The sequence below is a fragment of the Coturnix japonica genome, chromosome 2, assembly GCF_054131305.1.
Source record: "Coturnix japonica strain WE chromosome 2, WE-NBRP24, whole genome shotgun sequence".
NCBI lineage: Eukaryota > Metazoa > Chordata > Aves > Galliformes > Phasianidae > Coturnix > Coturnix japonica.
The window spans coordinates 68,562,898-68,579,437 of record NC_140664.1 but is presented as its reverse complement, the minus strand read 5'-3'; the positions used below and the strand labels follow the sequence as shown (position 1 = coordinate 68,579,437).

The 16,540-nt window shown below is 41.3% G+C and overlaps 1 long non-coding RNA gene across 2 annotated transcripts in view; it reads left to right on the top strand.

Annotated features, from left to right (window-relative positions):
• Nucleotides 1-16,540, top strand: part of LOC107309736 (uncharacterized) — a 99,208-nt gene that overhangs the window by 30,529 nt on the left and 52,139 nt on the right. The window contains exon 1 of one of the 2 annotated variants that reach the window (XR_014943528.1): nucleotides 3,049-3,120. The exons of the other annotated variant lie outside the window; for it this stretch is intronic. This is a non-coding gene — a long non-coding RNA (uncharacterized LOC107309736). Of the gene's footprint in view, nucleotides 1-3,048; nucleotides 3,121-16,540 lie in introns of those variants that run through there. 2 annotated transcript variants of the gene reach the window in all.

Below are 16,540 nucleotides of genomic sequence, written 5' to 3'. Positions count from 1 at the left end.
AAATCCCTCTGCCCCACTAGTCACAGAACCGGGCTGAACCAGCCCATAAGCTGTTGACATGAGGCAATCAGTTTTCTTATTAAAAGCAAAGCATACAAATGTTGTACAAAGATACTGTAATGGAACCTCCCCAAAATAATTTTTCTGTCTCCCTTTGGTCACCAAAACTCAAAGTAGTAACAAAAGGAGGATGCTATGGGAAGGGAGGTCATGTTCCTGTGCCTACTCAGAAGGAGCAGTGATCTGTCATTCAGCAGATATTTTTATTTTCCTGGCTCCCATTTCTAAAACCTACACTGTCTCTACATTACTTTATAGCAAACCTGCCCTATCAGAAATACCAAGCAGGGTAGATCCTGCTAGAACACAGATAAAAAAGATAAACTTTACACACAAGCCAAACTCAGCTAGGCCTCTGAATCATTCCCAGAATGCAAATTTATGTGTGTCTGTGAAACAACCCACTTTTTGATGAGTGTAGTGTGCATCCAGCTTTGCATTGGCAAGTGTACTGGGCCATGATTTCCGCTTTCGAGGATCCCACACTCAGGCAGGAATAGCTATACGAGTGCAGGGTGATGAGCAGCTGGCTGGGTAGCTGTTTTGCTGAAGGCATTTAGAGTTGCTGTGTCTCTAAACAGATTGTGTTGTAATGTTGTTGTGAAAGAGGAAAAAAATCATCATAAGGCAAGTAGTGGAGCCTTGTCTGCACTGAACACATGAAGGTGTCCTTATTCAGTTCTGCAACAGCCTCAACAGAGAGTGGCGCTCCTTCAAAAAAGGCATGGAACAATTGGACAGAACCCAAAATAAGCAATAGTCTAGAAAACATGATGTGTGAAGAAAATAAGAGCACACTGGAGTTACTTAACCTAAAGAGAGAAGAATACCATGAAAACAGCTTCCAAACAAGTAAAAGGCTGATGCAAAAAACAATAAGAAAGGCAGGAGTACAAGAAGTGAGGATCTGAAGTTACAGCAGGAAAAACTCAGCCAAAAGGTGAAAAATATTTTCTACCAGTTGGGAACTGGGCTAGATTTCCCTCAAAGTCAGTTACAATGTTGCTGACATTGGAGAACTGGGAGGACACATCAGATAAATACTGATACAAGAATAAAGATGCATTAATTCTTCCTTAGGGAAGTGATGATATAGATGACCTAGGATTCAACAAAATTCTCTGGCAAGTATTACTGACATAATCTCTGGTCAGCTGCAGTCCCTACATTTAATGCCCCACGCAAATTACTTCTGTAGGGAACTTCTGAGTGGCCCGTGTGACAAAGATAAGCTCCAGATGTCCATTCAAGAGGCAAGGAATGCATGAAGCAATGTTGCCTGCACCTCTGATGCCTGCTACTGACACTTTAAAGCTGTTTCTGGAGAGACTTGCACAGAGAGACAGCCAAATAGACTCTCCAGTGTTCCAGTCAGGGCCAGTGATGGAACAGATGACTTTTCACTTCCTCTGTAGTAAGGACTTGAGGCTCTACTGTGCCACCTGGCTGGATGGCAAGGCAGTCGTGCATTGATCATCAGCCTCTCTCTTAACTGGAGCATGTAACAGGGTGCAGTGGGAAAGTGAGCACTCTGAATAGGAAGTAGCTGATTTATTTGGGGAAAAACAAGTTGTGCCAGGTGATCTATGCCATACACAGTCCAGCATCAGGGCTTCTCCTTCTCATGGGATACCCAAACAGCAGGCAGTACTTGATATCAGAGAAATATATCACCTTCAGTGAAGGCATAGGAGGTTTTCATGTTGCACAGTAAAAGAAGAAAGATAGTACATGCTTGCCTGACAAGTGATTTTTAGGTAGGAGGATAGAGGGTTTTTCTCTTAAATTGATATATATAAACATTAATTAATCTTCATGTTCCTTGTAACATCCATAACTTTACAATCACAAAAGCTAAAGCTTACTGATTTGACTTCAATCCTGGCACAAACAAGGGAGAGCTTGGTTTTGGCTAGGCACTGACTGTCACTGGCTTCAGCACGACAGCCAAAGCAGGTCTGGATGCCTCCTCCATGACATAAGTCCTGCTGTCCAAGCACTGTCAGCACTCCCACTAGGCTGGCTGGTGTGCAGATGCTTGAGGCATGGCAAACAATGCTTTTAGTACTTCATCAGCTGCAGTCTTCCCCAGTGCTGCACTTGCTTACATTTATTAGGGAAACAGGCAGGATGGAAACCCTGGAAGAAGGTTCCATCTTCCAGAGTCCCATCTCCAGATAGCCATGAGCCATACATGTGCTCTCCTACTGCCATCCATAACTCTCACATGTTCTCACAAGCCTACTGAGCTGAAACAAAAATTTGTTTGTGTCAACCAAATTAACCCAGGTCTCCACATTAGTATAATTAAACACAGACAAATCATAAGCTAGGGCTAGCCTCAGGCTTGTGTGAATAACTGTTGTACAATGGCAACAAAGGACAGCTAATCCCAAATTAGCAGTTTTGCTGTGGTCCTAAAAGAGCCATTTGCCACCAAACATTATTTTGCCTTTTCTAAGTTGGCTTTTGTTTGTTTTCTTGAGACCCAGCTGTAATGATTACAGGACTATTTTCCTTTCAATTGTGGAGTGCTTTGGGGTTCTTCATCCTAGAATCATAGAATGGTTTGGGTTGGAAGGTAACCCAAGGATCAACAAGTTCCAACGCCCCTGCCACAGGCAAGGCCAACAACCTCTAGGTCTGACACTAGACCAAGGTTGCAGGAGCCCTTCATGGCCTTGAGCACCTCCAGGGGCAGAGCATCCACAGCCTCTCTGGGCAGTCTGTTCAAGCACCTCACCACTCTCTCCATAAAGAACTTCCCCCTGACATCCAATCTGAAGCTTCCCTCCTTGAGCTTAAAACCATTCTCTCTTGTCCTATCACTATCTACCCTTTTTACAATCTCCCCTTTTTTAAAGTATTTTTATAGGGCACTGTGCTGATGTCACTGTGGCTAAAATAGCAATGGTGATGTCTCAGTAGTGAGAAAACTCAACCTGTTATGTACTCCTCACATTATGTCCTTTTCTGATACCTTTTCGGGGCTACAACTTTTACTGATGCCATCATACCCAAACTCTCTAACCTGCTATCAGAAGGCAAAATGTGCCTGTGGTGTGTTGGGAGACAGCAAAGCCAGTGTACTTTTCTTTCTCCTTTTCTTTTCTTTTCTTTTCTTTTCTTTTCTTTTCTTTTCTTTTCTTTTCTTTTCTTTTCTTTTCTTTTCTTTTCTTTTCTTTTCTTTTCTTTTCTTTTCTTTTCTTTTCTTTTCTTTTCTTTTCTTTTCTTTTCTTTTCTTTTCTTTTCTTTTCTTTCTCTCCTCTCCTCTCCTCTCCTCTCCTCTCCTCTCCTCTCCTCTCCTCTCCTCTCCTCTCCTCTCCTCTCCTCTCCTCTCCTCTCCTCTCCTCTCCTCTCCTCTCCTCTCCTCTCCTCTCCTCTCCTCTCCTCTCCTCTCCTCTCCTCTCCTCTCCTCTCCTCTCCTCTCCTCTCCTCTCCTCTCCTCTCCTGTAGTTGTAAGATATGGTCCTCATTTTGTAGGTGCTGAGGTTTTTTTCCTCAGAGAAAAAGGAAATCTGTCCATTGCTCGTGGGTAGAATATGAGGACTTGAATGCTCTGCGTAAGAACAAAAGACTGGAGAACAGTGAGAGGGCAGACTATCTATCTTCCGTAGGGGGTGTGCAAACAGGATGGGGTCAGGCTCTGCTCAGTTGTCTGCAGTGACAGGACAAGGGGTAACAGGCACAAAATGGAACACAGAAAGTTCTGACTGATCATGAGGAAGATCATTACTGTGAGGGTAGCAGAGTACTGGAGCAATCTGCACAAAGAAGTTGTGGAGATTCAGAATCAGCCTGGATGTTTTCCTGCACAACTTATTGTAGGGAATCTGCTTTACCAGGAGGATTGGACTCAGTGATCTCATCTTCCCATCTTCCCATCTTCCAGAGATGGAATCCATCTCCTATAATTCTGTGATTCTGTGATTGTGTGGTTTGAAAATACAAGTTACCTGGCAGTTCTGCATGCCACCAATTATGGTTTCTTACATGAAACTTCAGTGTAAAAAAAAAAATCAAGAATCCCCTATTTCACTCCCAGTCTCTCATATCAGAGTGGCTGGTCACCTGGGCACAGTCTTCCACCTCTCTTGGCCACTGCCTTCTTTCTGTCATCTTCACACCCAGGCTGAAAATTGCAAAGTACATGGGTTTGCTCAGAGCCTGCAACTATGAAAGAAATTTTGGGTGACACTGAGAACAGTTACCATGTTCCTGCCATTATAAATCGCCAAATAAATAATACTATATTCCATTTTAATCACAGCTTATCTCTCTTAGGTCTAAAGAACTATTCTAAATGGGAAAGAACTTTTAAAATAAAGAATGTGCAGTGAGGAAGTCTGCTTTAATTTTGTAATATGAATAATAGTAAGAACAACCCTAAACTATCAGCCTTCATACTGTTATTATTGGAGGGAAGAGAAAAAGAGAAGGGAAAGGAAGCAGATGGAAAGGAAGGGAAGGAAAAGGGAAAGGAAGAATGAAGCATTTAAGAAAGGCTGTAATTTTATAAGGCACAAAAGTAGCATCTACACAGCAGCTTGTGTAGATGCTACTTGCAAAAGTAGCACGGTGCAAAACTCCTGTGCTTCCAGTTTGCAATATTCCACAGTCTTTTAATGTGCAGTATCGACTGTTGTAACTTGACAGTATAAACCTTCCTCTGTTTTCATTCTGCATGCTAACAGTGTCACATCAGTGTCACTGACATGTCATTCTTGATGGTCACTTCACAATAGCAGTAAACTCCCAGGACAGTGGCTCTTGCTGTGTAGAAATTCCCTGCAAATCAATGTTATACCCTGGGAACTGTACTTTTACTACTTTATTTGAAACAAACAAACAAAAAGAAACCAAAGCAAGACAAAAAAGAAAAACCCAAACCAACCAACAAACAAAAAAGCTACAGAGAAATCAAAGCTTTTTTTTTTTTTTTTTTTTTTTTGAACAGAAGTAAATCATAAGCAGTTTGAACTCCTGTCTTGAGCTCTGTTTCAAGAAAGCAATAAATGCTCTGCAACTTTTCTCTTACCCAGTGTGTCTGAAACATTAAATACATGTAAGACAGCCTCTTTCTTTAAACTGCACAAAGCCTTGCTCTCTCCTTAAACATCTCAGAGCAGATGTTTGCTTATGAGCTCCATTTGGTGTTGCCTGTAGGACTGGCTTTCCTCTTGCCTCATAATTATCCCTGGTTCCCTCCTCCTTCCTCTTACTGACTTCCAGCCTCTGCTTATTAGCAAGCAATGTGTAATCAGTCCAGTGCTGATTTCCATTTCACTCTCTCTTCTCTTTTTCCTTCCCCACCACTTTTTTTCTGCAAAGTGTTTGAAAAAATTTACTTTATTGGCAATTGGAGCATCTACAGAAGCCTTGGAATAACAGTAACACAGAGTCTGGCTCAGCGGGGAATATATAAGGTTACACAGCTGATGTAAGAATTAAAAATTGCTTTGGCTGCAAGCCAGTGACACACTGAGAGGAAGCGTAGGTGTCCAGAAACCTACCCCAGAAACAGGTGGGTTGTAGAAGTTTTAAGTCTACTAAATGCAGGAGTGTTGCTGTTGCTCATGAGGCTGGGAACCCACCGCTTTTACTTTGTGTCACAATGAATACAGCTCAGCATCTCCCCAATCCCAGGACAGCAGGCTCAGTGAAGCGTGATAGCGGGACAAGAGGGCCCACCGCAGCAAAAGGCTCTCTGGCTGGGAAATACACTGCTAGAGAAAAGGGAGAGGTTTGGAGAGGGCAGAGAGGGGAGAGCAAAGCAGAGAAGGGGAAAGGGAGAAAGCAGACTAGTGAGTACACTCAGCATCCTAAACCCCTCAATAGGGCATTGTCCATGGGCAGGGGTCCCGTGGGTGGTAGGGGGCAGTGGCAGCTTCTCTGGGAGGTGGCCAGCTGGTAGGTGGCTTGGGGGGCCCAAGAGGCACAGTGGCACAGCCCCCTGTGGCTAGGGATACATGGAATGTCTTCCCCCCAGATCCACGTGGCACTGGCTGCATTTATTCAGGCTCCAGCGACCAGCTGTCAGGAGCCTGTGAATGAGGAGAGATTTTTTAATGATTGCACTTTCAACCATAATGATCAGTTTGTGTCGCTTTCACTTTTCAAAGCTGCTTTTTAGCAAGGAAAAAGGCCAAAACCTTTAATGAAATACGAAGCCCAAGATTCTCCTTGGCATGTGTGCCTCCCTCCACCCAACTGGAGAAGCTCATTATCATGGGCTTTTCAGGTCCACAAAGACAGGCCCCGCTAACACTCCACAGCACCTTTCATATGCTCATTCATGCCTTGTTTATTAATTTACTTTTTTAAGTTTAGTTTCAGCAAATGATCTGGGGGTGTGAGGGGGGGTGGGTGGGTGTGCTGTTTTGATGTGATCTTCAGGAGAAAAGGAAGGAGGAAGAAAAATTGCTTCAGATCAAGGGAAGCGGTAAAACTTTTATGTGGCTCTAAGCACACGAATATGATAATTGGAGTAACTGGCAATACCATATGCTGGGGGCCTTGGTTCTCTTCCCAGATCAGTTATTCCATAGTGCAAATAGCGACATTCTCCCCAGTTGTACAATAGGGTGAGCAGTAATTGCCTCCTTAAAAAAAGCCCCATGAAAGCTAGGTCACATTACTATCTGTGCTGGTAAGCTCAGGAATAAGCTCATGGATTTTTCTACATCAGTGTTCTTCAGCATGAAATGGGTAGGGAAAAGAAAATAAATAAACCAAATATGAATAAACCATCTAAAATATTTGAAATAGATAAAGATAATTCTGAAGCAGATGTCCTGACAACAAGCTTCAATCCCAGCATTTCTAGCAGGTTTGCTAACGTGAGACACCACCAGGAGACATAGAAACTGAGGAAAGAATTGCTTTTGCCTTCAAACACCAATAGACAGGACCAGCAGAGACTGTTCCTCCAAGATAACCAATTGCTGGTGTGTAATAGATAAATGCCTGATATAAGGCCATTTACAACCCCAGAATTTCTTTACTAGGAGAGTGGTGAGGTCCTGGAACAGGCTGCCCAGGGAGGTTGTGGATGCCCCGTCCTTGGAGGTGTTCAAGGCCAGGTTGGATGGGGCCCTGGGCAACCTGATCTAGTAATTGTGGAAGTTTGGTAGCCCTGCCAGGCATGGGGGTTGGAACTTCATGATCCTTGAGGTCCTTCCAACCCAGGTCTTTCTGTGTGTGATTCTGTGTGTGAACCCAGGGTCTAGCTGGGGTGAAAAGGTCCATGCCCTTACTGTTTGTAGATACCCACACTGAGACTGAAGAGCTTAACAATTAGTCCTGCAGCATCTCAGCACCTTATTCCTGCTAAGTGTCAAGCACTTCAACATTACATTAAGTACAGGGAGGAAGTGGGATGGCTGAGAATAACACGTGAGACAGCTGAGCAGAAAGAAACCTAAAAGAGCGAAAAGGGCAGGCAGGAAGAACAGCGAGCAACATGAGGGTGTGATTTCCATTTGGGAAGCCTGGTTAGAGGAGTCCACTTCTGATGTATGAAACAAGGGAGCTAGGAAGACAGTATATATATCCATGGTCACTGTGCACTACTAGCTGGTTTCCTCTTATGCTCCTCAATCAGAAAAAAAGCAAATTCCTCTAAGCAGCAAGCCTCCTTCCTCATTTACAATAACCACTAATACATGTAATAATGGCCAGATGATGTCGATCTGCTGGTCTCAGACTAATTAATCACTTGCTGAGGAAGAATGATTTTGATAAAGATGTTCACATGCTTAAAATTTGCTGTTATTAGGTGGCTGAAGCACAGTTGAATACAAAATGAACAGACAAAGGTTGCATCTGGCTGTGATCCCACTTTCCCATTTATAGCTCTGGTACAAATTCAGTGCAGCTTAAGACTGCTTGATTTTATGCCTATGAATTTAAGATTAACTGAGTTTACAAATTCATTATATATGCGTATAGTATCAAGAGTATCTTGTGCTCCAGTCACATTTCCTTTTCTTCTGCATTAAATCTCTAATCACAAGCAGAACCTCCTGTACCATGCTGCTATGTAGTAGAAAACAGTCATGTTGTAGCAGAGAATTGAGTTTACTGGTTTTACACTACAAACACTGTCCCATGGTTACAGCTTTATTGGTCTAAGCGACTCTTTTTCTTATTTCCTTTTTTCTTTTTGCTGTTTCTGTTGAGGAGAGGGGAAAAAAAGAAAAAGAAAAGAAAAAAAAATGGAAAGAAGAAATGTGAAACACAACCTGAACCAAATGATCAAAGAATGAGAAAAGTCACACCAAGAAACAGCATAAAGAAAATCAGCTTCTGCGCTCAAACAAAGAGAAAATCTGATCAATTAGATAGAAAAGTAGGGCCCAAGAGTCACAGCCACTTCTGTTTATTAATTTTCCACGGCAAATGTTTATATACAGAAGAATCCTTTAAATTTAAGAGCGTGAAGTAGAAGTGGCTCTTTGAAAGACATTTTTCCAGTCTCCCCAGATGAGAGGCTGCAGCACACTGAAATAAATTAATCAGGTCCCCACTGATGCTGCTCAACAAGCTCTGAGAATGTGCCAGGGGAGTTAAGCAGGAGGGTGACTGGGGATGTGAGCTGGAGCGCTCAGCACTCTTCCCACCTCACTATCAACAGTGGGAAACTAAATACCCCAGCTGGAGGCTGCCTGAGCTTGCTGCTCTGTTATGCAGAAAGAGCACAGGGTATGGTCTGTCCTGCAGAAATTAAAGATTCAGAAGACCCATTAAGTCACTCAGTTTGGCTCCCTGAGGCCAATTCAAAGACTGTTCTCTCTTCCAGATAATCTATTGTGGGCTTTTTCTTTCAGTGCAGTTTTAAAAGTCCCAAGTGATAGTACTTTCATTATTTCCCTGGAGAGACTACTCCACATTCTAATATATTTCACTGTCAAGATGTTTTTCTTGAAATTTCTCTGAAAATTTCACTCGTAATTTCATTCCATTTACCCAGAGTTACACATATCATGGCATGCTGATGACTATTAGTTATAATAAAATTTAATCTCTATTTCCCAAATGCTAGTAGAATGTCACAATATCCTGTCTTTGTCATTATTTAGCCAGCCTGAATTTTACGGTGACTTTTCTTTAGTTCATGGCCCTTCCTGAATTACGTTGATCCCCTGTGGGCACCTTTCCCATACACAGTATATCTGCTGTAGTGATGCAATATTCCAGATGACAGTTCTTATACAACCTCAATGCATACAGTATTTCCCCAGCCTCCGCAACACATTGACTGATGGGGGTGGCTTTGTTTCTCATGTCAGCTCAGATGTGAAATGCACAACTAATTTCACTGTTGGTGCTCACCAGTGGCTCTCTGTATTAGCAACAGCCCTTCCACTGCTGTTTGGAATTATATTTCATACTGTCCATCAGATGACATATTTCATAATTCAGTCTCATTTTCTGACATGTTTTCACATTTCTAAAAGATCATAATTTATGCTATTTTTTCTGTAATTAGTTCTCCTTCATATTTGTAAATTGTAAAAGCACCACACAATTTTCATGGACAGGGGCTCTCTCTATATCCAGAGGCGTCATGCAGGCTATTAACATTTCACTGCTTTATTATTTAGAATTATACTTTCCTCATTGTCTTTTGTAATTTTTGATATACATGACACTTTTCTGTGTAAGAATATCTTGATAATATTTCCTTGTCTTGCCTTGCTTTCTTTCTTCTGGTATTTGGAAGGATACCTCTTGAGTTTCTAAAAGTTAATTGTTATGTTTGCCTTTCCACTCATTAATTTTTTACCTTCTTCCATCCCATACTTTTTTTTTTTTTTTTTTTTTTTTTCCTTCAGAAACGGTTGTTCTATGTGTAATAAGATCATTAGGTAATTCTCTTGATATGCCAACATATGCTGTCATTAGAACCTGTAGACTCATTGAGAATTATGCTTTCATAGATTTCTCCTTTCTTCCTCTCTGGAAAATATTACTTTGTTGTTGTTTTTTTTTATTGCAAATTTTACCAAGTTCACCTCTGCATTGATGCACAGTGTCAGTGCCGTTGCTGTGAACGCTACAAGAAAATGTATAGTCCATTTGTCACTCCAGTTTGTCAGCGTGCCTTATTCTAACAAAACCCTGCTTTGACAAAATGTCTTCCTGGACAGTGGGTTTGTAATCTCATTTGACAGTCACTGGAGATAGATTGTGTTAATATGAATTATTTTACCTTTCATAAATGCCACCTGTATTATCAACAGTGGTTTAAAGGTGATAACATTTTCTTGCAAATGCCATTTTTATGCTCTCGATGAGCAGCCTTGCTTTGATGACTGGGCATAGTAACTTTTTTTAAGCAAGGAACCTCAAATGCTTGTTTTGATTCTCGTGTGTGAGTTGAAAAATGAGGTATAAAATAGCTGATTTAACTTAAGGATGTGTTAATGATCCAACACTTCTTTCTGCATTTAGCTTTTTAGGCAAAGCACTTCAATTATGGCTATACAATGATCAATACCTTTAATGATATTTTCTCAAACAGGATAAGCATGCTCCTGCTATTTCAAAGCCTTGGCAACCGCACAGCCCCTGTTTTACAGAACTCTTCATCCAGTGAATTCCACTATACTCTATCACTTTGACAATCTCTTCTTATTAGACAATTAAACATACAATTCATCTGTATGTTTCCTCGAAGACATGTATTTCTGTCTACTATGCAATAACTGCAGTAGATCCACAAATGACAACCCCAGAAGAGATGAAGGCTGAACCTGCAAGGGAATTGAGATGCTTCAAATGTTCAGTATTAAGTGAGAAGGCAGAGGTGTATGGGATTTCCTGATCTATATACAGAATTCAGATGTCTCTTGCTCTTGGCAGCAGCTGAGAGAATGAGCCAAGGATCCATATTTTAATTCAGTCACTTGAATTCAGTTTGGGTAGCTAAGTTTTTTTACGGCTGTGGTTCACTAATAAGACAAGACAGAGGAAGGAAGTATTACCCTCATTTTACAAATGAGGAATTCAAGTACAGAGAGATTAAATGCTTTGCCTAAGGAAATGTACGAAACTTGAGGCAGAGTCAGGAAGGCTCACTGGAGCTGTACTTCAAATCTAGATCTCCTTAGTCTCTGATCCCTGTGTCTTAACAAAAAAGCCATTATTCTTCATTTCTCTCAGCTATGTTGGCTCACAAGTGCTGCTGAAGTGAACATTTTTGAGACTACAACTGTGATTACTTCCTACTTTCTCTGTGCATTTCACAGTGAAGTGATTAATCCTTCTCTTTAACATAGGATTTTGTAGTACAGCAATCTCCCTAGTTTACAAGTGCCATCCAGTAAAGCCTATAGTAACACAGCTCACATTTGTCACAGACTGTTTTTATTTTCCCCTTCTCCTCAAGGAAGTAACATAGTTTTAGTGTGATTTTTGCAAACATACATTTTGCTAGGTATTTGCTCTAGAGGGGACAGGAAAAGGTGAAACCTGCTTGCCATGGCATTAGGTTAGCAGCAGTCTGCAGGGGTTGTTCCGGACAAGAGCTGACTCAAATGTTTGTAGAGCACACGTAACATCTAATTTTGCTCTTTTAGGGAAACAGCGTCAGAGCCAGGATGCTCTTGCTACGGGAAGGCTAGAGAAGCAGAGCTGGGAAGCTGACCAAGGCAGGCCACAGAGGGCTGGCATGGCTGGCTCTGCTGATGCAGAGGGAGGGCAAGAGTGGAACAACTGCTGCTGGTATTGGCCTTGCCCCTCTGGCAATAACCCCAGCTTCTTGAGTGGCTGGCACAGGGGACATAGGCAGCATAGCTTTGGCCACTTTGCTACTGGTGGAAAACTGCAACCCTGGGCAATGATCAGGCTTGCTCTCTCCCCAGCCACCTTGGCTCCAGTATCTGATGGAATTCAATATCTCCTCAAGGCAAGCTTCTTCCACCTTGTAGACTGCTCCTTGGAGAAGTCACTGTCTATTGCCTTTGGTGCCAAGATGTAGGCAGACTACTGAGGAGCTGTGCTAGGGACCATCCGGATGAACCCTTGGGTTGGTTTTAGAATCCCCTATGCATCCAAGGCAGAGAGCGGAGGTGAAGGCCTAATGTGCCCATAGTCACCTGGATGCTGAGGAAAAATAATGTGGTGTTTGCTGCTGCTTGGTTTTCCCAGCAGGTATCATACTGCTGCAGCTGAGACAAGAAATGAGGAAGATGTAAGTGACTGAAGGTAGGTCATCACCTGCCAGATGGCAGGCTCTCCCAGTTCAGCCCAAATGAAAGAAAACATTACTCAGAAAAACTGGTGTCTGCAGAATAGAGGAAAAGCTGACAATCACATCAGTCACTTCCAGCGTGTCAGGAGCAGTGGACTGCCATTGATCTCATAGAACTTGGAGTACCTAGCACCAAGCCTGGTATGGGACGGACCTAATGGGGAGGTGTCTCTCAAGGCTCCTGCCAAACACTGCCATGTAAGACATGATGGAAAAAGTCTGCAGGTGCATGGACCTTGGCAGCAGCCACAGCCCTCTGAGATTTATAGGGTCTGTTGTAGAAAGAGGGAATCCAGGATCCATTGATCCCAGATGGCTCCTCTGGATTTTAATTGGCAGAGTCTAGAAAATATATTTAAGCAGGTCTGGGATTGTAGATTCTTCTGCATCCAGTACAATTTACCAGGTGTAGTTCCTTAAAAGGACACTGACTATTCATCCAGAGTTTGGTCAAACTTGCTCTGTTTTCAAGTTCAGTTAAAAAGTGCTTTCTAATTAGACATAACTTTATTTTTTAAATATGATAGCCATCTATTACTCTCTTAACTGGAAAACCTCTACAAAGCCTACTCAAGCAGCCCTGAAGTTGGCATTTGCTAGCTTCTTGATAAAGTCAGAGTTACAAAATTGGTTGCCAGCTGGCCAAAAACAAGGTCTACAAGGTAGATTTCCTCATCTCTGAACTAACAGATGGTCAGAGAGAGGAGGATCTTTGTTCAAATCTCCCATTGGCAGCTGTAGTTAGGAGTGGCCGCAGCTGTTGAGCATTTTCTGTAACAGGCTGAGGAAGGGCAGAGGCCACATCTCAGATGAGACTTTGAGGGTGTCTGTTGCTTCCTCATCTGATGGGATGAATGAAAGTACTGAATTTAGGGAATATAGGTGAGCTGTGTATTGATGAGTGGGAATGTGCAGATCTACACACTTTGGAAAGCCCTCTGAATATGCATGATCTCATAGGGCAAATTAGAATTGCTCCCTTGTTTTGTCCAGCATTCAGCTTGGTTACATGCCACAGTCATTCAAGTCTGATGAAGTATTTTGTCAGGGTACACAACAAACTCGGACAGGATTCAATAGTTTCTTTAGAGACCAACAAGTAGGTTTCTTAGATGTCCTGCCTTATTCTTTTGAATTCAAAGTAATGCTTTCCTTCCTTCTCTTCTGTTTGTCTTCTCAAAATGTGACTTCTGTCAGCTTTGCAAGGTAGGTATGTCAGATGCATGCAATGACAAGATACATGGGAGACAAAGATGACCCCAAATATTCTTTATTGTTTAACTAGTATATAGGAACTGATGTTTCCCAAATGCCTGTAAGCAAGTTGAAAAGGATAACCTGCAATAATTAAGGTCTAATTTATGCCGTAATTCAAATAGGTCAGAGAACTCTAGACAGACTGCTTTTGTGTGAACAGATGCAGAAGTCTACAGTATTAATGCTGTGATACCACACTAATTTTCTTTCTGCTTGTTAGGAAAATAGTAACACCCGCATTTCTGCCACAGATAAATCTGTGCAGGTGTTCTTTCTAACATAAATTCCATCAATATGCCAACTGCATGGCATGACTTTGAAAAGGAAAATAATGTTTTCAGAGGCAATACATCTTTTAATTTAAAAAAAAAGTTCATACAACAGCCATGTCCAGTGCTCTCCCAGTCAAATGCACAAGCTGGGGCTAGGAAGATACAGTAGGTGATAATGAGCCTGAACTCAATCCCGCTCTGATGAGTAGTAGGCCTGATGCTGACATAAGCTGTATGTCAGGAATACTTTTGCAGACCTTCATTGTGGAGAAATGGGTGCCTTAGGAAGGCTGTGCCTCTTGAGAGATGCTGTGGCAAGTGTACTTTTATGTAGAAAATTATTATTCTTAGAGAAAGGCAATAGTTATTTTTTTGTTCAAATAAGCCCAGAGACCGTTAATTTTTTATTTCTTCTTTCACCATCATAATTTGGAAAATGTAAGTAAATTCTAACCTGGAGAGTCCTGGAAGATTCTAATGGTTCAGAAACCAGCAGCTGTGTTAACATTGCAGAAATCTATACCATAGGCAGTTGCTTCTCCTCTCCTCTTTATTCCTGTCACCTCTGCCATTGGAATCAGATACTGTCCAAATTGAAAACAGGTATCTGATCCAGAAGAGTGAATTTCCCATTAAATGCAATGAATCTTTATGCAGCCTGATTGGATACAAATGAACTGCAGAAAATGAAAGAAAAAGGCCAGTTTGCAATGTAGGTGCAGTTTCATAAAATGTCTAAATGAAGATCCAAGTGGCTGGGGAAAATGTTATTCAGCTGCTATTACTGGAAGCGTGCAACAAACATTAATACCTTTCAGTTTCTCCATCATTAGATGTTAGGAATTTTACAGAATCAGTTCTTTACTCAAATTGTTGTTTTAATAAAGGCTGAGAACTCTTTAAAAAAGATTTACATATTTTTTTCTTTTTGATGAACATTTGTGCTCTCTATTGTGGACTTGTCAGTTACCTTTGACAGTGGTAAAAGTCATCTGTAGCTGTGCTGAAAGCAAGCCTTATGCCCAAGAGAGGTAGATGGGAGTTAAATCAGTCCCTCTGAGTGTGAAAACAGTCCACAGAAAATCTATTGCTTTAATTGCCTCCTAAAAGATTGACATGGTCTAATTTGCTTATGATTAAGCACCATCATTTATGAAGAACAGGATGATCACCTTGTGCATTCACCATCAATTACTAATATACATACACGTAATTCTGTTTGAAACAACAATCCTCATCCCTCAGAATATACCTACGCTTGGAAAAAAAACCAATAAAATTATTAGTTAAACCAATTCCTGGGTAAATGTTTATGTCTTCCCATGAAAACATTCCTTTCTGAAGTGCAGCACTAAACCTCTGGTCATCACAGCAATTTTCTGTTTCTTAATAGCTGAAATATTTCACCTCCCTGTTAAATATCCCCTTGCTCTTTGTTAAGTTTGTTGCCTATTAAATTGCATGTCTAGCTTTGAAGCTTATGTTGCTGCACCCCTGCTGCTTTAGCTCCTTATCTCCATAGGATTTGCTGTAGCACACACAGTCACTGGATGAATTTGCACATATCTGCTGTGTGGAACCTGACTTTTACTGCTTGCATGTAAATGAAAATGGGAAGGGAAAAAAAAAAAAAAAAAAAGCCATTTCCTTTCCACGGTCAGCAATTCATCACTAAAGCACTGAGAGGAAAATAGTTATCAACTTCCCATTTTTAGGTACTAACTTCAAAGCAAACCTTTGATTTGAATGCCAAACTCTGAATGCTGGGGAAAAAGGGAGGGAATGGGAAGAGATGTTAGTGGGGAAGGAAGCAGGTTGGACAGGATTGTCATCTTGTGGTGGTAACAGCACCCACCATCACAGAGAGAAAAACAGCATGTTATAGTATTAGACCCGGTCTTGTTTATACTTATTTCAGAATTAAGGGAAGCACCGCAGGAGCCAATATTCAAATCCATCCTTACAGTCAAACCTTATTCTGATTCTTGTGGAAATAATCTGCCTTTAGGATAGGAAATACTCATCTAATAAGCGAGCCTACATTTTCATAGGCTTTTGGAAGACTGACTCCAATGTTGTTTTTCTTTTTCTTTCTTTCTTTTTTTTTTCCTTCTTTCTTTTACTTTTTTTTCTTAATTTCAGCATCCATTAATGACATTACATTTCTGTCAGATTTCAATTATAAGCACAGATAGTTTATGTCATAAACAGCCCATTTTTCTGCTACATATTTTTACAGAAAGGTAGCGAATTTACTTCCCTGAAGAGTTTGTTTAAAGGATTTAAATGCCCACCTGACCTCAAAATCATCCTTTAGGAACCTGTTTTTCTGCTTGCAATAGTGTAGTTCTTCTTGAGTTCCTTCTCTTCCCCTTCCCTCTGTCATTCTTCTTTTTCTCTCTCTCTCTTCCTCTTTTTGAATCTGATTTTTCCATAGCTGACATAGAGCAGACTCTTTACAGAATCAGTAACTCAGTACTGCATTGATTAAGGCTGGAAATAATCACAGGAAGCAACTTGTAACTCCCATCCCTGGTCCTTTATGCAGTGTAAGCACATTCTTATGGCTGAATAAAAAGAGGATGTTCTGTATACAAGCTACTTCCAGGCCTTGAATATGTTCTATATAGGTACCTTTGAGGACTTTATTTGGCCTGCTTTTTTTTGTGTGTGTCAGTCTCCTACAATTATCATA